The 26,683-nt window shown below is 42.4% G+C and overlaps 1 long non-coding RNA gene across 1 annotated transcript in view; it reads left to right on the top strand.

Moving 5' to 3' along the window:
• LOC144772001 (uncharacterized) overlaps positions 1 to 26,683 on the top strand; it is a 42,701-nt gene that overhangs the window by 13,801 nt on the left and 2,217 nt on the right. The window contains exons 5-7 of the long non-coding RNA XR_013599588.1: positions 25,537 to 25,628; positions 26,091 to 26,210; positions 26,307 to 26,329. This is a non-coding gene — a long non-coding RNA (uncharacterized LOC144772001). The remainder of the gene's footprint in view (positions 1 to 25,536; positions 25,629 to 26,090; positions 26,211 to 26,306; positions 26,330 to 26,683) is intronic.

The raw sequence follows: 26,683 nt of genomic DNA, 5'->3' as shown, positions 1-26,683 counted from the left end.
AGCCCTGTCTCGCAGGCAATCATGAAATGTCTCCAGCGGGATCGAACCCTCACCCTCCCAAGATAGAATAATTTGGGTATCATCTGCGTAACAATAGCATTGATCCGATGAGACTTTATCAATGCAATCAGGGGTTTCAGATAAATATTAAACAAGATCGGACTAACTGCCGAACCCTGAGGCACCCCATGTGGCACCGGGGAGAATGCAGATTGAAAAGGGGGGAGAGACACCGCCTGCTCTCTGTTTAGCAGGAAGGAGCGAAACCATCGCAGGACACCACCACCCACCCAGGCCTCACTCAGTCTTTTCAGGAGGATCTCATGATTTACCGTATCAAATGCGGCAGACAGGTCAAGCAGAATCAAAGCTGCTGCTTGACCTCTGTCTGCACGCATTCGAAGATCATCCATGGCAGTGAGCAGAGCCGTTTCGGTTCCATGGGCTGGGCGAAAGCCAAATTGTATATCATCCAGAAATTGGTGTTGCTCCAGATGTTTAGAAAGGAGCGAGCTCACCCAACGTTCAACGATTTTTGCAGGGAACGGTAACAAGGAGATTGGTCTATAATTCTTTAGACATTCCGGGTCCAGGGAAGGTTTTTTTAAAAGCGGGGATACCAGGGCCTGTTTCCAGGATGCAGGAACAGTGCCACTAGCCAACGATTGATTACAGATCCTACAGAGGGTAGGAAATAATTCATCTCCATAGTCTTTCCAAATTTTATGAGGAATAGGGTCCAGAGGTGATCCCAATTAAATACCCCGAGCCAGCCTGCCGAGGTCCTCCTCCATAATGGGGGGAAACTCCGAGAGTATATCAGCAGGCTGCCAACCAGGGCACCCATCCCTGTCCTCTTCACCCCCATCCCCTTGACTAATGGAGCTGGTCGGGTCGGAAGTGGTACTAAGATCATAAATAATGGCATCAATTTTTTCCTTGAAAAACAAAGCCAGGTTATCACAAAGAGCCTGCGTAGGGGGAGTCGACTTTTTAGAACATTCAGGACTAGTTAGACCGTTCAGAATCTGAAAAATGCTCTTAGAGCTATTTGCCGCAGTACAAATCGTGGAGCAGAAGTAGTCGGCTTTGGATTTGTGAATCAGGGCTTTATATTCGGCAAGTTTAGCTTTCCAGAGCAGTCTGCTAGAATCTGTATAGCCTTGCCTCCATTTCCTTTCGGCCTGTTTACAGGCTAGTTTTAAAACCCTTAAGGAATCATTAAACCAAGGAGCCGAGGCTCTACCCATGTACCTGCGTTTTTTTAGCGGGGCAAGAGAGTCTACCCTCGTGGTAATCCTAAAACACAATGAAGCGTAGTTCTCATCAACCTGATAATCTGGGGAAAAACTGTCTCCAACCTTAAATACTGCATCAGTAGTTCTAAACCGCCCAAGGGCTTTCCAGTCCCTACACATAAATTCAGTGGTAGCACCTTGTACCTGTGTTCGGGCCCCACTGTTATTAACATAAAATTTGAGAAGGAAATGATCAGTCCAATCCATGGGCAGAATTTCACTCAGATACGCTAGCTGGGGGACCGAGAAGATCAAATCAAGCCGATGTCCTGCCCTGTGAGTGGCTCCCATAACATATTGGTGGAGACCAATACTTTCACAGGAGTGGAGAAGGTTGAGCAGCCCCGCATCCAAGGAGCCATTCAACCACAAGTTAAAAACTCCTAGGACTATCAGTTTATTGTGGGAGGCAGCCATATTGGTAATGGTGGTAAGCAACAACTGTTGTTGCTGGATACTAAAGTTCCCGGGTGGTCTATAACAGATGATCCCCGTGAAATAGCCCCAGAGTGACTATTAATAGATAGGCCAAGTAACTCAGCACCAATAACCGGGTCCATGTCAATGGTCTCAATATGCCAGGAAGTCCTGTCGAAGGAGGGAAGGCGATTGACCCCAGAACGCATTCATGCTATTTCACAGATGTCTGTACCCACCAGGCAGAGAGAAGTGCGTGCCTTTTTGGGTATCACTTCCTACTGTAGACAATGGATTCCCAATTTTTCACTTTTGGCTAAACCACTGTTGGTACTAACGTTGAAAGATACGCCACATCCGCTCCCTTGGACGGATGAATGTCAGAAAAGCTTTGTTGACCTACTGTGTTCTGCTCCAGTGTTGGGTACCCCAGATTATAGCAAGTCCTTTACACTGTACGTTCACGAGAGAGAGGGTTGCACATTGTCAGTTTTGACACAGCAATTTGTAGATAAGCAGAGGCCATGTGCCTATTTCTCCGCTACACTAGACCCAGTAGCTAAAGCTTTGCCCAGTTGTCTCAGAGCTACGGCAGCTGCGGCGATTTCTATTAGACAGTCTGCCGGATTAGTGTTGGATAACACACTCATTGTTATGGTTCCACATGCAGTGGATACCCTGTTGAATAGGACAAGAACACAGCACCTTACGAGTGCTCGTTTGTCTGGATATGAGCTGACACTTCTAGCGAGTCATGTACATATCAAAAGATGTAATACGTTAAATCCAGCTACACTGTTGCCACTCCCAGAGGAGAAAGACGCTCAGGAAAAACATGATTGTTTTCTTCGAACGGAAGAAGAAACGAAGGGTAGGATTGATTTAAAGGACACTCCGCTCAAGGACCCAGATGGGATCCTATCGGTGGACGGTTCTTGTATCAAGCTTCCAAACGGGGGGACTACTTCTGCTTATGCTGTTACCACCTTATGCACAATTGTTGAGACGGCACGTATTGGACATAATTCAGCCCAAGCAGCTGAATTGATAGCCTTGACTAGAGCGTGTGTGTTGTCGAAGGGAAAGAGAGTGAATGTGTACACAGATAGTCAATATGCTTTTGGCGTTGCACATAGTTTTGGTAAGTTATGTAGGGAGAGATGATTCTTTACCTCTCACGGGCCAAAGATCCAGCATGGTCAGTTAGTGACTGATCTTCTTGAGTCACTTACCTTACCTGCACAAATAGCGATCATAAAGTGCAGCGCACATAAGAAAGTCACAGATGATGTGGGTCGTGGAAATGCATTTGCAGAAGAGGTAGCAAGAACTACAGCTAGAGACACCGCTAGTCGAATGTATGTGGCAGGTCCTGCAAACTGGGTTAGGGAAATTGGAATGTGTGAAGACACGATTGAGAGTGTGAAAACGATTCAGGGAAAGGCTACTGAGAAGGAATTGAGAACGTGGAAAGAAAGTACGGGAATGTTAGACTCGACGGGTTGTTGGACGGAATTGTCGGAACATCAGCGATGGTTATTACCAGACGCTTAAGTGCTGCCGGTTGTAACTATGGCTCATGGTCCAGCTCACTTTAGTGCGAAAGGCATTTGTAAGCTTTTGGCTCCTGTGTTGCAGAATGAAGGAATTCCGAAATGTGCAGAGAATGTGGTTAAGCATTGTATTGTTTGTCTAATGCATAACCCAGGAAAGGGTACCCCCAACTCCGGCAGGTCATTTTTCTCCCCCGTCATATCCTTTTGAGGTGTTGCAGATCGATTACATTCATATGGATCGATGCAACAACCTTAAGTATGTTCTGGTGGTGGTATGCGCATTTTCCCGCTGGATAGAGGCATACCCCTTGAAAGATAACACTGCTCTGTCAACTGCTAAAGTGTTGCTTAAAGAGTTCTTCCCCAGGTTTGGTTTGCCGCGAATTGTCTGGAGTGACAATGGAAGTGAATTTGTGGGTCAAATTATGCAGAAAGTGTGTTCTGGTTTTGGTCTTAGACAGAAGTTCCATGCGGCAAACCATCCACAGTCAGTGGGTTTGGTTGAGTGTTATAATGGTACACTCAAGCTTAAACTAGCTAAGATTCAAGCCAATACGGGTCTTGCTTGGCCAGACGCCTTGCCCCTAGCTCTTTTGTCAACCATAACTACTGTGCACTCTCGTATAGTACTTAGCTCATATGAAGTGGTATTCGGACACCCAGCTAATATTTGGGGTGTCCCTCGTCCCAAGAAATACTCCGACATACCATATCCTCTGTTAATTGATTATTTGCATGACTTGACTACTAAATTAAGTATTATTCGTCAACAGGTACAAAGTGCTTTGCCAGAGGCCTCCACAGACCCAGGTCACACCATTTTGCCCGGTGACTGGGTCTGCGTCAAAAGTTTTCAATGGACTAAGAATCTGGAGCCTCGTTGGTCCACGCCTACGCAAGTTTTGCTCGCCACCCGCACAGCTGTGAAGGTGGTCGGCAAGCCAAACTGGGCGCATGGCGTGCACTGTAAGAAAGTGCCATTGCCATTACCCTTCGACCAGTGGATTCGCAGTGGTGTAAGGGAATCGGACACTGCAGCGGTTCCTTGTTTTGTGCCTTTCAGTGATGCTCAAATTTATGGAACTCAGTCTGAGAAAGCAGATGACGATATTCTTCAAGCCGCTGTGCCTGCGCATCTTCGAATAGACACTACAAATCCAAAAACTCTGTTTAAGGACCAGACAGTGCCGAGCAAAACCCGCTACAATCTGAGGCCGAGAGCTGGCCAAAGGAACTGAACACTTTGAACACTTTTTTTCTTATTGATCAGAGATTTTTTTTTTGTTTGTATGATATTTACTATTAGATGTGCCATCTGTCTCCGTCGCAGGGTCACGGTAGGAGACTCAGACTGTAACCTGTTTTTTTTGTTCTTTTAGTAAGTGGCTAGTGCCTCAGGATATACAGAAGTACTTAGCTGAGTGATTGAGGAAGATTGCCGTGAGCGACATTTTTTTTGGATAAAGATGGATGGTACCACAACCATAGGTAGGAAAAATAGGAAGCAGGAAATGAGATTGAAATATTGTAAATTATTGCGTAGTCCATTTGGCATAACTTTGTGTATTTTCATGTTTTTGTGTATTTTATTAGCCTGCATAGGTTGAATTGTACATGTTCTACACCCGAGAAATGTGGCTAACTCTACAACTTCTTTGCCCTCTCGTCTTTCTGTCTTTTCACATAAAATGCATGCTCTACCCCCTCATGAACAGATAAGGAGAGCTGAATATATGAATAATACGTTTATCCAATTGTTACACCAACACCAGTTGGCTATTAATATGACTGACTGTTGGGTGTGCGGTCTTATGCCACACAATACACGAAAGGGGATGCCATATTTGGTTCTTCCCTTCTCATATGAAGGTTCAGCTTGGGCTTACCTGACTATGTTTTCGGCCGCATACCACAACAGACTTCGAAGCCCTGTAAAAACTTCTGGGAATGGATTGGATTTCAGCCACAGCTCTTTGATAAAAGGTATAGTGGCGATGGCTAAGATTGTAGAGAAGAGCAAGATTCCGTTAGATGAGAAGAAAGCTTATGAAGGATGTTTTTAGCCTTGGTGACAAAACTAGAAAGGGTGAGTCTTCTCCTGTATGGACTGTACCCCATCAAGGTAATTTTTGTCTCCAAGTCAGCAGTAAGAAAACTGACATCAAGCAGACTTGTTTGCACAACTACATTTTCTCGTCCCCTGATTTCCCTCCGTTGGTTCCGTCTCAAGGAACCTATTTTGTTTGTAAAGATAGAGCTTACACATGGCTCCCTTGCAACTTTTCTGGAACCTGTTATATAGCTTTCCTTCTTCCCCCTACATATACGTCTCCGTCAGACCACCACAGAGTTAGATATCGCCGAGGTATATTTGATGCCAAGGACCAGGCAGAACAAGAGGGAGGATACTTCCTTAAAGGATTCCTTCCCTTTTGGGGCCCGATGGTCAACAGCAGAAACATCAGGCAATTGGTGCGTGTGGTTGAGACCACTATTAATGTTACTGCAGGTGCAATAGGTAACATTACAGCAGAGCATCCCGCTGACCGTCTTATGACGTTGCAAAATCGAATTGCGCTAGATGTGATCCTAGCAGACCGAGGAGGCGTCTGGAGATTGATCGGGTCTAGCTGCTGCATTTATATTCCAGACGATGCTCCGGCAGTATACCAAGCCATTTCCAAATTGCTTACCATCTCCGAGTCGATTCATCAAGACGAAGGGGATTGGTCCTTTATGGGATGGTTTTGGGGAATATTGTCAACTTGGGTATGGAAGATTTTAACGTTCCTTTGAGCAATTTTGGCCATCATATTCTCTTGTTGTCTGTGTGTTCAATGTGGTCCCGCAGTGTGTGGCCGGCTGGCTACTTTATGCGTTCCACGTCCTGCAACTCAGAGGACAGAAAATATTAGGATGATGGTACAGCAGCAGCTTGAGGATTTTATGAACATCGATGCTGATTCTGACTCAGATTAGCATGAGTTGGTTTGTTTTTGCCTGAGTAATGGCAAAAGGAGGGTCAGAGGTTCTGTAAATTACTAATTCGTTCGTGCTCAGCCTCCATTTTGTAGTCGCCGCCATTTTTGTTGCCCTCACTCAGGCAGCGCAGCGAACGCGATGTTTTTGTCGTTTCTGCATTTACGTGTCAGGTGGCTTCTTTGCCTGTGTTTACTAACAAGTGTCAGGGTCTGGCCGAGTACACTAATTCCTGTCTGAGCTGATTAATCCCTGTCCGGACTATTGGTGGGTTCATACCATTCTTTCCTCCAAGTTATCTTATCTGCTGTCTTTCGCAACATGTCTCATGCATTCTCCTGTTTCACGACTGTCCTTCCACAACATGCAGCTGTGTTTTCTCTACTTGTAAATCGAATTGTGTGGATTCACTTGTAATTTACTCAAGGGGTCGAGTGACAAACATAACCGGGAAACTTGAGTTGCTTTAGACTTAAAGCATTGTTTATAACGTTTGCCCATGTCTAATGCTCTTGTGTGATTGCATTTTGCATTGTATTGTACCGTATATAAACCTGTGCGCCACGGAGTTAAGTGGCAGTCTCTTTTGAACCTCGTTTTACCAACGACTTCTAAGACCACTGTACTAGCTGCAGCTAATAAATACTATCTTCTACGCCAGATGAAGAGTCTGTGTCTCTGTTTCTGACAAGGCAGGTGAATCCAGGGGATTTCAGGCGTACCCTGCGCCGCCGAGCCTTAAGGCTATGGTTCTCCAACAGTTGTCTGTTTTAAAGTTTATTATCCAACATGGAAAGGTAGCACACCTCTCGTGGCATTTCACAGTTGGTTTCTGTCGAGATATCAAAACAGCCAATGCCCACGAATAGCAATAGAAACATCAGCGTTAAGCATTCTGACATGAATATATTAACCCAAAATCAAGTTATGATCACAGATATATGACTGGCTGAAAATTATAGCATTAAAATGAACAAGGAGAAGGTTGCAATATTCTAAGTCACATCATAATAAAATATGTCTCTTCTCATAACAGATCACGCTCCAAGTGCTATAATTGTCAGGTGTTACCCAGTATTCCAAAAGTCACTCTAACTTGTGACCTGAATTTTGCAACAGATGCACACAATACTTAAACTCAATGAGCCATATGACTTGTTAAAGCAACTATTGGCCCACACAGCACAATTCACAGAGAATTGAAAGTAGCAGATGTATTTATATTCTTCAGTAGTGCCAGAATAAAAAAAAATGTATGGTGCCTTCCTGCTCCCAGACCACCTCGTAGTGGTTTAACTAACAGCAAGCAATTCATTCAGGATGCAGACTCAGGCCCAGGCCAGTAGGTGGGCCTACTGTGCCTGCGAGTCACATGGATGAAGGACTTCCAGCCTCCATTTGTGCACTATGATGAAATAATAAAATAACAATGAGGCAGAAAGTAACAAGAACAGTAAGAATTCATACGTTACAGTGGTCACACAGATAAGTGAATACCCATTTAGTGGCTTAAAGTGCTCAGCAAACGCTCACTGCTGATGTCTGCTGTGATCCACAGTTGACGAGGTCCAGTCCAGACCATGGCCGTCCCTGTCTGTAATTCTTCAGACATCGATACAATGGGTACACTTGATAACAGCAACATATTACTTACAGCGCACAGAAAGTGTAGATCTTTGGCTTTAAGCATTATATAAAAAGATTTGTTGTATTCACACATTTTGTATATGTTCTCGTTGCAATAATCATACACACAAAACGGAATTATTTTAAACTAAAAAAAGTGTTTGTAAAGCATTTTATATATTCCATGTGTTTTCTATTTGCCAGCTACTATTTGCATATTTAGATGCACTTGTTTTACCTGGAGATTGACCAGTAAGGTTACTGTACCAGGCAGAGCACTGGTACCCAGCGGCACAAAGGAAGGGAGGAGCGTTTTTTAAAATTGTTTGTCTCCAAAGATAAATCCTGAAAGGTTTCTTGGGAGCAATCTGTTCTTGTTGTGCTAAATTATTGAAGACATGCTACCTGGCATGTCGGTAGTCAGTACTTTGCTACTCTCTGTAGTCTGCAGCTGCGGCAGCTGTAATGGACAATTATCTTACTTTAATTCCAATCACCCTGCTCTTCTCCAAAATGCCTTTCAATTTTACCCTGACTACGAGGAGGCAGATGAATAATAATGATACAAAGTCACAAACATTATGTATAAAATGTGAATATTCTGTCTGCTGTAAGTAGACAGTGGAAAAAATGATGCACTGGGAAAGGATTAAGGAACAGGATATATAGATTTGTCAAGAATATTCCATCTGCAAAACTGAGGCACATAGTCCTACTTTACTCCTTGGACTCACACTCTACCACAATTTATAATTATTTCTAACAAATACATTTGCTCGACAGTAAGGAAAGGAACCTTAACTTACTCTACTGCAGGGTAATTTAGAGCGATTAGGGCAGATAAGTAGATGTTTTACTACAGAATAGTGGGGTGTCACTGATCATCATGTGGCTATGCTTTGTCTTAGTCAGTCACCTTAGTTGACAAATGTTGAAAGGGAAACATTTTAGCAGATGTAAATCCGTTATGGAAGCCATGACATATATAAATTGCTTGGCTAGAAAAATGTGGCACTTGCCAAGAATGGAATTTTCAATTTTAAACTCAGGAAAGCATTAAGGATTGAAATACTAAGAGTTGACTGAGTGGACACTGGGAGGGAAGGTAAACACACCTTGTTTTCACTTTGCCATGCATTGAAAACATTGCAGATGCTGCATTAACTGAAGGAGTTGCACATTGCACAGCCCACACTGCAGTGCCGAATTGAACAATGCAGCAGTTAGGTCCTGGGTAGCACTGGCGAAATACCATGGGTAGGGAGATGGTGATTGATGATGGGTGGGACACAAATCTGTCTTGCTTAACAAATACAGTGAGTCAAGGAAGTAGACAGAAATACCCCCCACTTTGATTGAAAGGTTTGATGAAACCTTTCCAATCAAGTGAAGTACGTGAGAACACCCCTCTCCAGAAGAACTTCCTTGTTTCTTTATCCAAGCAATTATCTTTTCATCCTTTCATTGTTCTAGTATTCTTCACCCTTTGATACCTACCATTTAAGCTATACATACTCACATCCATGCTTTCACCATTGAAATCCATTCATCCATCCATATATATCCATCCATCAATTCATTAACCTATCCACACCTCTCACCATCCTTTCACCAATCCATTCATTTAGCCACTGACACATCCTTTCACCCATTTACCCTTTAACCCACCTGAGCATTTCAATTACCCATCAACCATTTCACAAACCCTCACAGGCATTCTTTCGGCCATAAAACCTTTCATCCATCATTACCCACCCATGCATCCTATATCCCACCTACAGATCCTTTCACCCACCCACACATCCTTTCACTCATACACCATTTCACCCATCTTTTCCCCTTCCATCCTCTCTTGCCTTTCCCATCAACCCATCATTTTTAGAGTTCATTAAGATCTTTTGTATGCTTAGTTGCAGAAAGAAGAGGCCATTAAGAAGTCAACCCCCGCTGTAGCTGCTAAAGCAGCTGATTCACAACACCCTTGCTGTGAGTATACTAGTAATTGTTAATAAGCAAGCAATGTGACTTTCCCAGACTTGCTGCCTCTGGAACTCACCTTTCAAATGCCGCTGCGTCTGCTCCACTGGTGCTGCCGCTGACCCCAGCACTGGTGGTCTGTGAGGCTAGACTAAATATTACATATTTTAGATGCCAGATGCCCCTCTGCTTAATATTTTCTTTTAACAAAATGCAACCAAAATACATCACTACATTCAGCTGTAGTATCTTCTATCAAAAATATCACTTTGGGCATTTTTTGGGCTGGCAATGTTGGAAAACCCAGGTAGTCAGCCAACTAAAAAACTAAAAAAGTTTTGTAATGAATAGGCAGAGCTATGATGACTCTGAGTCATTGAAGCACAATGAAGGGTGGAATCATTGGTCAATGAAGGACACATGGTCTTGGTTGGCAAATGCAATGGGACTGTCCTCATATTAGTTTCCACACATGCTGCACTGTCATTGAACCTGCTGGTATTTTACTGTATAAATGAATGCTAATATATACACAACATTAGGTGGGTCCACCCATGGCCACTCTCTAGTTTTACTGTTTGAGCATGAGCAAGAGCAAAAACTCCTTCTCAGCAAACTTGTATAGGGTATTCAGAGAAAATATTGAGTCAGAAATATCCAGGCACGCATATATCAAGTTTTTAATATAATGAAACAGAAATATTGTGAAGCAGGAATATCGTTGAAAGGAATATTGATTTTCTAAGGTAAGTACAATAAATTGATATTAAAAATATCAATGGGGCTCATTATGCCCAACACCGTTGCAGTCTGGAACTGCCCGACTATAGGCCGGCCGTTCCGATCTCACAATTTGGATGTGACCGCAAACATTCATTTGTCAATGCAGCTTGTGAGGTGGTGGAAAAAGGCCTGCAGCTGGCATGTGAAACATCACTGCACCGTGTGGTAGGCACCATGCGATGCCTGCCCCATGGTGCTGGGATGTTTAGGAGGGCGTCATAGGTGCCCCCAGGCACCATAACGGAGGCCGCAGAGGAACAGAGCCCTGCTAGCGGCCCCCAATGACACTTTCCCACAGCCTTCCCATGCCAACATGGTAAGGCTGTCAGAAATTGGCATCATAATCCCGACGCAGAGCCGATGCTGGCTCCACGATCATTAAGGGATTGAAAAGGCTTTCTGATGCAACGACCGGCTCATTTAGCCCACCGGAAGTGCATTGGAATCCCCAGCGGATTTCGCTCTGGCCACCGGCATCGTAATATGGCAGTCGGAGGGAAACCCACGATGTCGGGCAGAGAGACAGTGAGCAGCTGCGGCCCATGCAGGTAAGAGCAGTGGGGTGGGGGGAATGCGACAAACAACGCCGAGGGAAAATTAAATATTTATTTCATTTTACCTCATGGCTGTCTGTCGAATACCCCCCCAACCGGCCTCACCGCTCTTACCAGCATGGGCCGCATGGGATCATCATCTACCTAAACAAGCTGGGCTTCGGCCACTGTACCTTCACTGAGTCTTCGCTCCTAGCCACCTTACCACCACAGATCTCTGTGCATAACACCACTTAGGGGATACCATTAGTAATCCTGACCGCCAATGCCCTGAAGATTATACTGGGGTAATCCAACGTCCTGGCTTCCTACCTGACACCACATCAGCTGGTTGTTGCTGACCCCCATGTACAGTGCAGCTATGGCTGGCACTTGCTGTCATTCTCTTCCTTCTCCTTGCATGATGGGCTGTGTTCCTTACAGCCATCTGTGTTCCCGCCCCCTCCATGTCCCACGTTATTGAGATATTTATCAGGACTGTGACATAACTTTGCAGATGGTGCTCCACTGCTTCTCTTGAGTAGCGCTCACAATATGGAGTTACAAATATCTAGCACTATGTACCCTTACAATCAACGGCATAAGGCTGTAGGGTTGAGCTCAAAAGAGAAATTGAATCTGTTTAATTATGGAGACAGGGGCCACTCCTTTCCCATTTCATAATTTCACCTAGATTATCAACCTCGAGGATCTGTAGGGCTAAAGGCATCATTTGTATTACAGGTTTTGTTTACATACAACACATGCCATGAACGTTTTAGAATATTATTTATTGTCCTCCTGTGGAAATCGTGCTGCTTCTGCTGTAATCTCACCCCTGACTATTCCTGCATTGGCAGAAATAAATATTCCCTTCTATAATAAAGAGTAATAGAAAAGTTACAAACAACTGGAATTTCCAACCATAGCAGGGCTGCCTACCCATTTAAATGGCTAATTGCAAATGAATGTTATGAGCATCAGATTCAACCATTTCCTGGTGAGGTTTGCAGCAAGGTTATGAAGAACTCATTAATAGAGAATTCTACAGAATGAATGTACTTTCATTTTGTCAATCAGTATTTCACAGCGTGATCTATGTTTGTTCTTTGAGAGAAGGAATCTTGTACCGTAGGCAGAATGGTACCGTTTTGGTTAGAGAGAGATGCCTAAAATGCTACCAATGAGGTCTGACTATTCTGCAAGGAATGGAACATTGCAGTTCTACTGCTTGGCAAAAAACACCCTTAACAAGGCTGACAGTGCTTAATTTGAGCCGGTGGTTTCCAGTGCTTGACACTTTATTAGAAACACAGACACCTGGTGGTGCTGTCTGTCTAATTTTGGAACAACAGTTTTATAATTCAGTATACAATAAAAATGGCTAATAGCTGCCGCCCAAGTCATTCTAATAGCTTTGGGTGGCCTGGAACAGCCTGAATTGTTTGTAGGAGTGGGATGGTCAGGACTTGTGTTGGAGCTGTTATTGGCAGGGACAAGGAGTGGAGCAAACTGCAATGGCCTCCTGAGAAGGGCCGTGGCACTTACTTTTCTACATATGAAGAGCTGCCAAGGCCACCCCTCTTAATTATGTGTACTCCCTCACCGGACACATTCTGGCATCTTTTTTGGCTCTGCACGCCTCTCTTGGGCCATGAGCTGTTCTCTTTCAAACCCTATGCTGCTCAGTGCTCACCCCGATACAAATGTTATCAAAATTACAAAAGGGTAATAAAGAATTACATGTGCAGTATTATATACTTATTTGTTCTAGGACTCAAAATGCTCAAAGAGGCATTGCTTCACAAGTAGTCTGACTAGATTTGCTGAAACAGCATGAAAGGTTCAGATCTTGACCTTTCAATGACAGAGTCTTTAATGAGTGCTTCACATACCTCTACAACATGTTTCTGATTAAAACAATAACATTTTGAAATATTTGCTAAAACTTTATCGTTTAAAGAAAAGACGAAAAGCAATCACATAAGAAATGCAATGCTTAAACTGAAAAGTTGACCTTTTAACAAATTTGTCTTATTTTCAAAGGAAAAATGCTGTGCTAATATTTTTTTCATTACAACAGATGTTTCGATTTTGCATAGCTCATTGTTAAAGCTGACATACACTTTGTCTTATTAGAAGGTTAGAGCTGTAGTCATATTCGTGGGAAAGAAGGCTTGTAATCCAAAAGACCCCATATGTAGTTAGAGTAACAATAAAATTGCACACTCACTGATAACTATCTGTAGTGCATCTCCTGGAGGCTACCCACTGTATACCTCCTGGCTCTTGGTGGTGGTGGTGGTGGTGGTGGTAGTGTGACCTCAGCAGGTGACAGGGCCTCCTCATCCTGGGTGTTGGGCTCCCTGGGTGCCTCTCCTGTCTTCCCTTCTGCAACTTGGCGCACTGGGTCGCCTGTGGATACAGAATGTCCATTTACTCACTTGTCTAGCAGCATTAGCATTTCAATACATTTCATGACTGCCAATCAGACTGTCCCCCGCTTGATAATTTACTGATGTGTGTTACATGCATTTGGGTTCAGTAGACTAACTCTTTTACTATGTGTTAATTAGGACTACATTTTCCATGAGACATTGCTGGTTTTTGGCAAATCATGGTCTGAAGTGGGATTCATACTGGGTCATTGGGGATAGGGGCTAGGGAGGGGGGGCACAGCATGCTGTGCATGCATCTTACGTTGTCTGTTGGCTCCTCTGGCAGAGCTGTCCGTGTCTCCGATGCCAGTGACGCTCCTCGGCTGGAGGGTGGACTTTACCATTTGCTCTAAGTGATTTGGTACAGGCGCAGTAGATGTCCCGCCACTTGTCTGGTTGGCTTGTTTGAGCCGGTCAGCCACCATCTCCTTGGCACGTTTGCGAAGGGCGTACCATCGCTTCTTGAGTTTGTCTATCGAGCGCTGGGTGACGCCGATGGCATTGATTTTTTCCTAAATCACTAGCCAAATTTTTCTTTTCTGTGATTCAGGCACATGCAGAGATTTTTTTACCGAAGAGCTGGTCATGATCCTTCACCACCTCCTCAATTAGTCACTACAACTCCCTCTCACTAAATGTGTGTTTTCTCTTCCTCTCACCAGCCTCCTTTCCCTTCTCCTGTGTGTCAGGATTATTTTGGGGGTCTGCAAGGTGGTTGCTGTGCAGCTCCTGGGTGTCTGGTTCTGCTCCCTGCCTCTCCCACAGCTTCAGGCTCAGTGTAACAGCATGTAGCAGCCCACTTCCTGGTTGTGAGGTCATCAGGATGCACCGGATGGCTGATTGACAAATTACCAATTTTTTGAAATAGCGGATTCGCTAATACCAATTCGGTAATGCACAATCAGTATTTATTTTTAGCGATTTTTACTGAATTGCTATCTTTTAGCAATTTTGTATCTACATCGGACTTTGCGAGTTCTTAATAGCGATTTAGTAAAAATCGCTATTAAGAACTTGCAATTTGAGTTTTACCTACATATGGCCCTAGGTTCTGTCACATTATTGACATGTAACTTAAAAAAAACAATCATGAGCAGAGATTGGACCTCTGTGAAATGGTAAACCGCTTTAATTTAAACTGATTCTCAGTCCCGGGCCACTTTTAACTCTTTTGTGATCTCCCCCTGGTGCCACTTTAAGGATAACACATCCAATGCAGTGAAATTCCTATGTTATCTTAGCTGTGTGTGGCTTTTCTATCCACCAGCAGTTGGGAACACCGCACTTCAGATTTTGCTTTCGGGTAAACTCTGGATTCATTTAAAGATCTTCTGTGTGCCTCATCATGACAAACTCCATGCTGCTTTCCCAAGACCCTAACCATAATCCACAGGCTCACATTGTGATCCCTCCCTGCACATTTCACATCTCCTCCAGTAGAACTTGCACTGCTCTACTTTACCATATGCAGCTCCCTTCAGACCTATACCCCTCCCGCCCCCGATTCTGTGCTGTTACCCCCTTGAAACGTGTTCTGCTTATCCAGACCCTACAGTCTCCTTTGTCATATCGTACTCTGTCGGCCCCATGAACCACACAGTTCCCTACCCATTACATTCTACACTGCTCATTACCCACATACATCTGTGCATCTCCCCATACATTTCACTTTCGGTGCTTCCCACTCCTTCACAATACCTCCCTACACATTTTAATCCTGCACTCTCCTCCACCCAGGATACTCGGAATCTGCACTGTTCCTCCCCCTTGGCTCCAAACTGACCCTGCATTGCTCAGTGCCCCTGACGCATTGAGCCCTGTGATGCCCCCTTCCAGTTAAACTAATCATTTTGGCTTCTGTCTGTTGAAAAATTATATACCAAGCTTCACTGTCATGCAAGCCATGAACAGATGGTTGCTGCAGGCATGCTGTGTGCTTCCTACACACCACTGATAATCCTGGGATTTCTGGCATTTGGGATGTCGGAATACAGTAAGCCCTTGGCTGCAGAGTGGCTTGCTGATAGCTTTGTTTGGCAATGCATCTATTTCAGCTGCAAATCAAGCCCCTTTACATCTTTATTTGACACTTTGCACCTTGAAAAGTTGACAAATGTATTTTTCAAAATGTGCAAGCTTGAGATATCCTTGAGTCCTATTGAAAAAGGTCTTTATGACCCTTGTGCTCATGACAAATGGAATAGGGGTTTCCTGGTAGTTAAGCTAATTAATCTTTTGACCCATGCATTTATTTTTATAGCTCAACAATTTGCATAGGATGGGAAGAAGGACTTGTTTGTTCACTGTAATCAAACATGCACAGTAAAAAGTACATGACTTCAAAACTGCAAATATCTCTAAGAGCTCACATGTTCAGGTGGGCATCTGTTAGTCCGAAGTGTAAATGTTATTCTAGACAGAATAAACTTGAGTCTTGCTTATTTGTAGAGGTAATCTTATTTAGGAAACCTATAATCATTGGCATGGCTTAAGTTTGCATTAGTAGGGCATGATGTTGATATAAAGCCAGCCATAATGTTAAGCTGACGTGCATGGCTACTTAAAGAAGAAAAATGAGTCACTGTGTGAAGGTTGTACTAGACTTTCGACTACTATGTCACTGCAGAGCATGGGAAAACACAGAAAATACTACACAGTGTCAACTCAGCTGCCACAGAAAACACACGAAGAGGTATATTTACAAAGAAATGGCGCAGCGCGGAGCTGCAACCAATTTAGTTGTGCTGCACTGCGTCATTAAAAAGACGCAGGTATGCACCGTATTTACAAGAATACGGCACACCCTTGTGTTTTCCCTTGTACTGGCATTAATAAAAGCTACCTAGCACCAACGCAGACATACTTGCGCCATGAGTGCAGGGATGATTCCCTGCAAATCAGACACCCTTGCACCAAGGGACACCTTCCTGCATATTAACAATCGTTTAATACGTTTTGCTCCTTGCACACATAGAAAGAGGAAAAACGAGGAAAAATGCAACTATTTCTCCTCGCTGTGCCAATCTAACAACTGCAATTCAGTGGCTTTCGTTTTTGGCGCTGCCTCAGATTTTCAGATCCTTGTAAATATGGGACACCATCAAAAAGCAATGGGTGTTGCAGTGGAACACCCACAGCAACACCCATTACATGTCCCCTTTCATGCAGATACTTGCGTGAAAGGGTATGATATTTACAAAGGGGTGTTAAAGCCACATAATGTGGCTTTACGTCGCTTTGTAAATATGGAGCAGGGCATTGCGCCACCGGAGCACCCTAAAAAAAGATGCTCTGGTGATGCAATGCCCTTGTAAATATGCCCCAAAGAGTCTTAGTTTAGCTGTTATAAATTGCAATTATAATGATTTTCAATACTCCCTATGAAATGATGGACAACAATGTGCATGTAGTAGCAACACATTCATTTTTTACTACCTCACTGGGACAGCCTTAGCTGTCCCGCTGAGCCGGGTCTGAGCCGGGTCTGGTGGCTAAGTGGACTAAAGCAGCCACTGCAGGGGCCTGTGTTCGACCTCAAGGTCACAGGTTCAAATTCCAGCGGGTCCACTCAGCCTTTCATCCATTTGAGGTCGATAAAATGAGTACCATTGAGTTGGGTAACAATAAACATGTGTTATTCAGCGCCAGGACACCTTCGGGTAATCGTGCGCTTTACAAATACACCTGTTATGTCGCAAATAGGCCTGGGTCAAATTTCAATTACGTCGGAGTAATTAGAGTAATTTTTGGCAATTGCGCATTACTCGTTGATGCGCAATTAGCGATAATTACGCAATTATGCCCGCTCATCTAATTAAAAGTAAGTTGGGGGAAATGGACAAAGCAGCTTTTCGTTCTGCAGTTCATGTTGCTTTACACTTAGAATTATTTTTGTAGTCAAAAAGGAATCCATGCATAAATTTTGGACCCAAGGGTGCACTTTGCTTTAAGAAAATAGTAGTAAAAGCCAGGAGTAAGTTGGGGGAGAAATCTGACTACAAGAGCTCAATAAGCGAGTGCGAGCAGCTGCTATTACTTCTATTCATGCTCTTGCTACATTTAGCGCTATTTCCTAGCGCAAAATGCCCCCTCATGTCCAAAATAGGTGAGAGCAGGCATTTTTGTGCAAAGAAAATAGTGCTACATGCCAAATTACTCTTTTTGTACAATTATCGGGTATCTCACAGAATTTTTCACGAATTATACTACAGATAAATTACACAGGTTACGCCATCCCTAATTCCTAACAGCATTGTTACTAGCACTTTAAGATATCCTTAGAATGGGTTTTGGATCTGCCCCTTTTTGTGTCTGGCTTGACAGTGCAGCTGTCGTCAGACAATAACGTAAGAATCACCAGAAGAAGGATTTTGGCTCCGACCAGCTGTTGGGAGCCAGGAGCACATGTTTTGATTGGTCAGAAGTTGTGAGCTTCCACAAAAAGTACTTGCCCTCCACTAGCTTTCATCGTTTTGTCTACTTATCCAGATTTCTGAGTTTGAACTTTCAGAGGCACACATGTGATATTGCAATGCTATTAAAGTGTGTAAGATACCTTGACAATTTATAGAATTTTTCTCATAAATGGAAGAAGGGCAGTCATTAACCCACATGAATTTTTAGGTCTGGCTTGACAGTGCATCTCTCATCTGTCCTTAAATGAGCAACACAAAATAGGTTTCAGAGTCCTACGGAGAGTGTGCCTTAGGGTCTACCCATGTGTTGGCCTCCCTGAGTATAGAATTTGATTGGACCAATTTGGTGCGTTTCCACTAAAGAGCTTGCTTGCATTGCACTTTTTGGCTTCTTTATAATAATGCAGCAGGACAGAGTTGGTTATTGTGGCAAGTCAGGGATAATATAGGCCTGAATTGTTTATTATAAAATGTTATGATAAAGGCCCTAGACTTGACGTTATTATTGTGAAAATCATAGAGGTGATTGGCATTTAGGTGCGGATTGTTATTACTGTATGTTACAGCCCATAAATATGTATTATTCTGTATTGAAGCAAGCAAGAGTTTTGACGTTGGGCAACTCTGACAAACTCTGGGGGAGCTCACTGCAATCATTCTTGTTAGGCTCTGATGAGGGGGGGTTCTATATTTTCTACATATATGTAATGTTATAACTGTATCCATGATGGCTGCCTGTTTATGTGCACTTGAGCCAGTGTTGGGTACATTGTAAAACCATTTTTAAAGGGGAAAAGCTTCATCAGTTCATTGGGAAAAGCATGACAGATTACATAGGTTTGATCTGTTTATTATGAAAGGTTATGACAAATCCAATGGGCCTGATATCGTGAAAAACATGCATTAAAGATAATAAGCTTTTAGGGAAGGATTCTTATTACACTTTACTAAAGCCTGTAGGCAGGTACTTTGATACATGGAAATTCACAAATTACTGTAGTAGGTTTTGTGTTGGTGAATTAGCTGAACAAACTGTGGGGATAGTCAAGTCAAGTCAAGTCAAAAATCACTTTATTCGATTTAGTTAAAAATCATAAAAGCATGCTACAATCAAAAGGGCATTTCAATTTCATAAAAATTCATACAGTAAAATATCATGATTTATACAAAGATTTAAAAAAACATATAAATAATCACAAAAGAAAATTGTCATCTCTAAAAAGCAGTTGTCGCCCATCACAGACCCCAATGCTACGTTTTCATTCTCCTGCTCCTGATCCTGACAGCTGCAACAAGGTAATTTCCACACTAAACATAACCAAGGGTGATTCCAGCATTTGAAGATACAAGAGAGCAGGTTTTGCCTGTAAAAAAGCTTTACCTTTAAGCAAAGGGACCAAATACTTCATTCTTGGGACATTATAGAAAGGACAAAACATCATAAGGTGCATGCTATCTTGTAAAGAAAAGTTGTCACATTTGCACACAGGTGCATCCTCAGGCTTATACCAGCCATAGCTATCCCAAAGGACCGTATAGATTTGGTTAAATCGAAATTGAACCAAAAGCCACCTGTGAAAAGGGATGTTTACCACAGCAAGGTACGGTTAAATAGCTAAGCAGGTAATCGTCATGTAATGGGCTCTGACCGAGGGCTTGATTAGTTGGTTTGCCTCCCGATCTAAACTGTGGAGATAGAAAATATGCACTACAATAATCCTCATTAGGTTTTCTTAGGAGTAATAGCATTTTGATTTGCCAACTGGAAGTTTATATACATTTGTTGAGATCAATAAGTACAATAGCAATGTACACCTGAAGAATGCATGCACAGCAGCAGCAGTACCAATAAATGCAATATGGATATACCCAGTAATCTATGAGTGCAACATGATGTCAAAAGCAGTAAATCTACACCGTAACTTATGCCTGCATAAAGTCGTCAATATCAGCGCGTGCAATACAGGTGTATGATGTAACAACGGTTCGTATAATAATGAGAACATTGGTAAACATGATATCAATAACCACCATGTTACACATACACACACACTCACAAACTCCTATCATTGCTGTCAGATTCATCCGAGATGACCCCTCCATCAACCTCAAGTCAGAGATATGTGGTCAGACAGGCCCTTTGACCCAAACCCAAGCTACCTCTTGACAGGTCACAGGTGGGCTTACACTAACATCAAAGACAAATGCGTACCCAGGGAAAACCCTGATCGACCCCACAGATAGATATTCACATCGCAAGCAGGACCAAGGAGATTGGCCCCAATAAAACAAGTTTGGCCAATGGTGCACATTCCCAAAATACTACAAAGTTAAATGACGCATGTAGTTAGGAACATAACATATGAGGTGATCATGCAGTCATTTTTTCTTGTTATTTATGACTATGGTGCCTTTCAAAGAATGCCAAAGTGTTTTATTGTACCCACATAATGTACATATATGCGGCCAAAACTTCTGTACTCTGAGATTGTCTTCAGATGCGTCTCTGTCGATAATCTCCTGGGCGATACGTTTAATTAAACAAACGTATTCCTGTTTTGCCAAACTCCTCGTCTCATTTTATTTGTTTAAGGTAAAATCATATTTGAAGTTATGACGGATCCCTTTGCTCTCCGCTGTGCTGGTGCATAATTTGCTGACATGCACCGACGCAGGCACCCTTGCACCATGGTGCAAGGTATTCCGTCCTGCATATAAACAATCTGAAATTATGTTTTTCAAATTCTATTGCCAAATATCATTTTTTTAACGATTGTTTATATGCAGGAAGAAACACCTCCCTGCAGATAACCAATCACAAAGGTGATTTCCTCGTTCTATGTATGCTGCAGAATTCAGCGCGCATAGAAAGAGGGACAAAACTTATGAGTACATTTCTACTCGTAGGACCTCCCTACACCTCGCCCTAGGGAGGCATAGTATTCAGACGCATTTCAAGATTTGTGATTTCTCGTAAATCTGGAATATGTCAAGTTCCATAGCTGCGTGGGAACACCCATAGAACTCCCCTTTCACTCAAAGTGCTACAGGTAAAGGGGCTGTATTTACAAGGACAGGAAAAGTCACAAAGGGGCAGCAAAATGCACCGCCAGTGCATCACTAAAAGGGGCAAGGGTCTTGTAAATAAACGCCTATGTGTCTGATTGCTTATTATCATTATCATCGGGCAGGTGCTTCTCATCAGGCCAGCACTAAAATGCCCTACTGGTTCCCCGAAGGGTCACTTCAGCGGAGATCTTTTGTTTGGGTTGCTGTCAGATGAGTGCGAGGGTGTCCAAAGTGAGGTGAGAAGTGGAGTGTGATGGTAGTGGGTCAAAATTGGCTAGGAGATGTCAGATTCATCTTTATTCCGTAGACTCACCTGTCAGATTAAAAAACAACAAATGTTAGTGCTACTTATAAGGTCAATATTGTACCCAAGTAGCTAGTTGATTGAATGTGGATCGACATGTTTCGTGCCTCTCTGGTCTCTATAAGATCTGCAACGCTTCTTCAGGACCAAAGGCAAGGGTGGATTAAGTACCCCACTTTAAGTTAACATGCTAGGCCCCCCTTTAGAGGGTGGTACCTATTTGATGTTATAAACGAGATCCTCCCACCAATAAGGAAAAGAAAAAATGAGAGAGGAGATGGTAAAAATCATAATCAGTGTATATCATTTCTAGCATTTTATTTCAGGCATAGGCGTTCTGTATACCAAAAGGGCCCCGCAAGGATGGACTCATATGAGTGCTCAGGGTTTCTCCCGGGCGGTATTATATCCAGCATCCATATATCTAACACATTAATAGTATTTCAGTCATGATTGTCAGCATTGATTGCATTTTAATGATAAAAGATTTATAATAAAAATTGTGATAAAAAAGCCACATACCATCAATTGTGTTTTAAAGTCACTCATTAGGTTCTTACAAATGTCAACCGGTCAGTGCCGTAGTCCGCGCTTACTGCTCAATATGATCGTGACATAGCGCATGCATCTAATGATATCTACGGCATGCACTTGTGCTCATCAAAGTACCCCCTTGTAACCCAAATTGCAAAGCCTTAACGGAAAAGTGGACAGCCATGCCCTATTGGTCCGGACAGGGGACGTGCACTGAATGCGGGCTGCATATAAGGACATTGGGAAGGAAGAATGGAGAGGTTAGCGGCTTCTGCTGTCTTTACATGATCCATCTGGATCTAGCACTCACATGTTTCGAGTGCTCGTTCTTAGGCACACAAACCTGTCCCTCTGCTCGCCCGGGTCAAGGGTGAGTGTTGGGGGCATGTGATATTTGTAGACCTGTGGTATTTGTAGACATGTGGTATTTGTAGGCGTGTCCTTGCTTTTCGGGAAAAAGATCACTACGCATGTCTGGTGGTCATATTGTAGTGATGTGTCTAATAGTAACTCTGTGACTTTCTCACAGAGTTGGATGGTAGTGGTAAATATATAGTTTGTATTTGTTGTCCTCACTTTATTGACAGTATTTCTTTCATGATATATTGATAATTGATCCAAACTTATTAAGGCACATAGCCACATTTATCAATTAGAGGGAAATCAACACGTAAGTCAAAATGTATGTCAGTCATGGTATTATGATCCTGTCATTATAGATAAGCTGTCCAGCTCATCAGTACAAGTACATATTTCTCATCATAGTCACAGTTGTTCTTGCATTTAGAGGGAATATTTCGAGATGATGTGCGTGGGGTTGACCAAGCGAAATAGGGTCAGTGTTGGGCTATTATAATAAGGTCATCTGTGGTGCCCAATAAAAGTGACTGCAAAGGTATTCTCTGAGATGTGTCATTTGTTTTTAGGAGTGCATTGTCAAAGTGTGGTCCAGGTTATCACTCATTTTAGCCTTGTATATGCGTACGGAGGTGGAACACCCAGTGTTTTTCTCTTTTCTACAGCGATGTTGCATTCAATGATAGATTGGCTTTCAGGACTGTCCACTTGAGATCATCTGATGTCTATTTCAACTTGATAAAATGATTGCACATCCTGGTTGTGCTGTGTGCACAGTGAATAGTACTTCTGTGATCCCCAATCCTGGTCTTGATGGCTCATTTGTAATCCCTAAATAAGGGAGATTGTAAGGGCTGGTGATGAGGTGCACACAGTTTTTAGTGTTACAGTTGGTGTGTTGTCTCTGCGTCCATATGAAGTCATTGGCCAGGTGCAGTTCTTTTGAGTGTGTGGTGATGAGACAGACACTCCAGAATCCACAAGGATATTGTCCCAAGCGGTGGATTGCATTGGGTCTCTTTTGGATTTTGGTCTGGTGTGTTCCAGTTGGTCTTGCAGATTCTGTGTTCATTTGAATGCGAATCGTGAGTGTGCCAATTTCAAATAGTGTGTATGAGAAATATTCCAGTTTCGTAATGATGATTTTTATTTTGTTAGATAGGGGTGTGAAAGTGGTCACAAACATGATGAATCTTCCATGACTCTGATTGTGTTTTCTAGCGGGGCTTTGTGGTTATTGTTGCAGGACCTTTTCTTTCTTGATTTGACCGAGAAGTCTACTGAATAAAGATGAATCTGACACCTCGTAGGCAGTTTTAACCCTCTACCATCCCACTCCACTTATCACCCCACTTTGGACAACCTCACACTGATCTGATGGCAATTGAATCAAAAGATTTCTGCTAAAGAGACCCTTCGGGGACCCTTAGGGCATTGCAGCACCTACACCTCAATATTAGGAACAGAGCCCCCCCGGCCTTCAGTTGACAAGCCAATGATAACAGCTATAGGCACAATTGGTGTGCAGAGACATATATTATGACCGATGCCATAGGTGTGGCTTATTTCTTATGAAAAGTTATTACAAAGGCAGTAGGCCTGGCTTATTTAGGAAGAAAAGCATATGGTCAAACCTGTAGGCCTCTAACAGTAGATTGTTGTCGCATTAGGTTTAGGACGTACAAAGGCATTTGATTACATGGAATCTCATATATTGCCATTATGGGCAAGGCTTTTGATGTTGGTCACCTACAATGACAATCCCTGGGAGAAGAATTTCATTGTGATGATTCTTGTTAGGCCCAATTGAGGGAGTCTGTATATTGTATATTGCTTTACCAACTGTATGTTTGTTCATATTTGTAATTTTATAAATGTATGCCTGGTGGGTGCCAGCTTATGTGCACTACTAAAGGCCTGCATTGTATGTAGTTTCAAGCCATTGGCAAAGAGCTATTATCCATTCACTGGAATAAGGTATGTCAGATTCCTTAACTGTGATCTGTTTATAATGAAAAGCTATGACAACGCAAATAGGCTCAGAAAAATCCTAAGCCCGAGTTACCCCACAATGCCCCGTAGTGTTAACTGGATAACAGAACACGACAAGGGTTTTCACAGTTGCAACCAATGCACAGCGTGCAAATGGGCAACCCCCAAAAAAACACATTTCACAGTCCCAATGGCAGGAAATATGAAATAAGGACCAATATCAATTGCCTCTCCAAATTCGTTGTATATGCTATTGAGTGCAGATGCAAGAAAATATACATAGGTAGCACAATTAGAGCACTGCGAGAAAGGATATGTGAGCATATGAGGGCGGTCAAACTAGGGAATATGAGGTACCCCCTAGCCGCGTACATGACAATATGTCATTACAAACCACAAACAAGCGCTTTGAATATTTTGGAATAGACTAGACACCCAGACACCCAAGAAGGGGTAATAGAGAACTTATGCTGCGTAAGAAAGAAGCATTGTGGATACTGAAAATGCGTAGCACTGAGTGGGGCCTTAACATCGATTAGGAATTACATTACTTCCTGGGTGACGATAGATAATAATTATCCTGCATGATTACGAGTATGCCTGAACATATTACTGTGTGCAGTCATTCACTGTGATATGTGAAAGGAAGTATTCCTTATGTCAATATGCTACTCACACTGTATTGTGAATATTAATATTGTAACAGTAACTCTGCAATTTATGGCATTTATCTCTCAACTTAGGTGGTTTTTACGGTTTACTGATTTTTAACTCAATCTTGAAAAAATGCTGCTGCTTTACTGTATTAGAGACAAGGTGTGATGGAGAGTTCATGGTTTTTGCATATTTCCCTTATTCAACTATAGAGTTACATCACTTCTTAACTCACCCTAGAACAATTTTAATCTTAGTGATATAATGATAGATGTTACATACATACCACTAGTGAAATGAGGCGAACTATATTATCTACCATTTTATTTTGCAATTTTATTTTATTTTCTTAACTGGTTTTAGCTATTGTCTAAAAATTTGGGAATCACGATATAAATTGTTGTTTCAACTCCATGACACACAAGAGAGCTGCGTTATAAACTTAAGATTGATATGTGGCCTTTGAGGAATCTTGGGGGTTACTTTCAATACGTCTTCCTTTAGACAACAATTCGATAGTCCGTTATCTATTTTCTTATTTACGTAACTGGAAAGAGCATCCAATAGAAAGTAAGGTTAGTAAACGACTATTTATACTCGAAAGGCGCCGAACGCCGGGAACGTGCACACGGAACACGGAACACGGAAGAAGCAGAAAGCAACAACGGTTTTGCAGTACTCTGTTTAGCGTTGTAGGTAAGAGAAAATTACGATTCTAAATGTATCATACTAATAACGCTTGTGTGAGATTTGGAGTGAGCGAGGGATTGTCTAAGTTAATAACGCTATTATGAGATTTGGAGCTAGCGGGGGATTTCGCACCTATTACTATACGAAAACTTGGTGCGACACTATGCCGAAGATCAAAACTTTACTATGTAATAACTATTATGTTGCACGGTTCTTTTTCTAACGTTTACGGTACTAATGTGAACTAGCCAAAATATCAATATTGCCAACTAGGAGGTGATTAATGTATGGGCTGTTCTTGTAACAAACCTAGAACTACTCAGCTGATTACGGGGTTAATCGTTGTCATTATAGCATATGGGCTTACATGACTGATTCATTTGATCTTCAGATGTTATCGTACTCAATATGCCTATGTAAGTTTTTTCGAATACATAGCTTTCTGATAAAATGATTTTGAATTTTTAGAAAGAAAGGATTTAAAGAGATGATTAACTTCGACTAGATATACTAAGGATTGGCGCATATTTAGCGACTTCCACTTTCATCAGAACCCCTGTGTGGGTTGGAAGTATCACCGCACTTACAGTAGGTTGATCTCATATATATACTTAACTACCATTAAGTAGTGAGTACGTTGAGGTACGTATATTATACTTACGGGTTTTCTCATTTTCTCCACAGAGGATTTACTCTGGATTGCATAGGTATTGTTACTTGATCTTAAACATCACCTAATCTCAATAAGTGGCTTATTTTCCCACTTTCCTGCACAACTTTGATATACATTTCTAAGACACTATGGGCAATGCTGCATGTGTCTCAGCGCAGGTGTGAGTCTCTATATATTGAGCACGTTTTCCAATGCCTTTTTTACTCTTTGGGCGATAAGGTTTGAAATAAGGGGAACCAGTGGGAGCTTTGAGTTTCTGTTCTCTCCATCGTATAGCCTATTTGGAATCTTATGTTACAATATGTTATTATATGTTTTGGAACCAAATGATGTTTTAAACTTAACAATAAGGAACATTGTAAGATGTGCCCTTTGCTGTTTGTTTGTT

Source organism: Lissotriton helveticus, chromosome 8 (genome assembly GCF_964261635.1).
Source record: "Lissotriton helveticus chromosome 8, aLisHel1.1, whole genome shotgun sequence".
In the NCBI taxonomy this organism is placed as follows: domain Eukaryota; kingdom Metazoa; phylum Chordata; class Amphibia; order Caudata; family Salamandridae; genus Lissotriton; species Lissotriton helveticus.
This window is presented reverse-complemented; position numbering and strand designations above follow the sequence as displayed.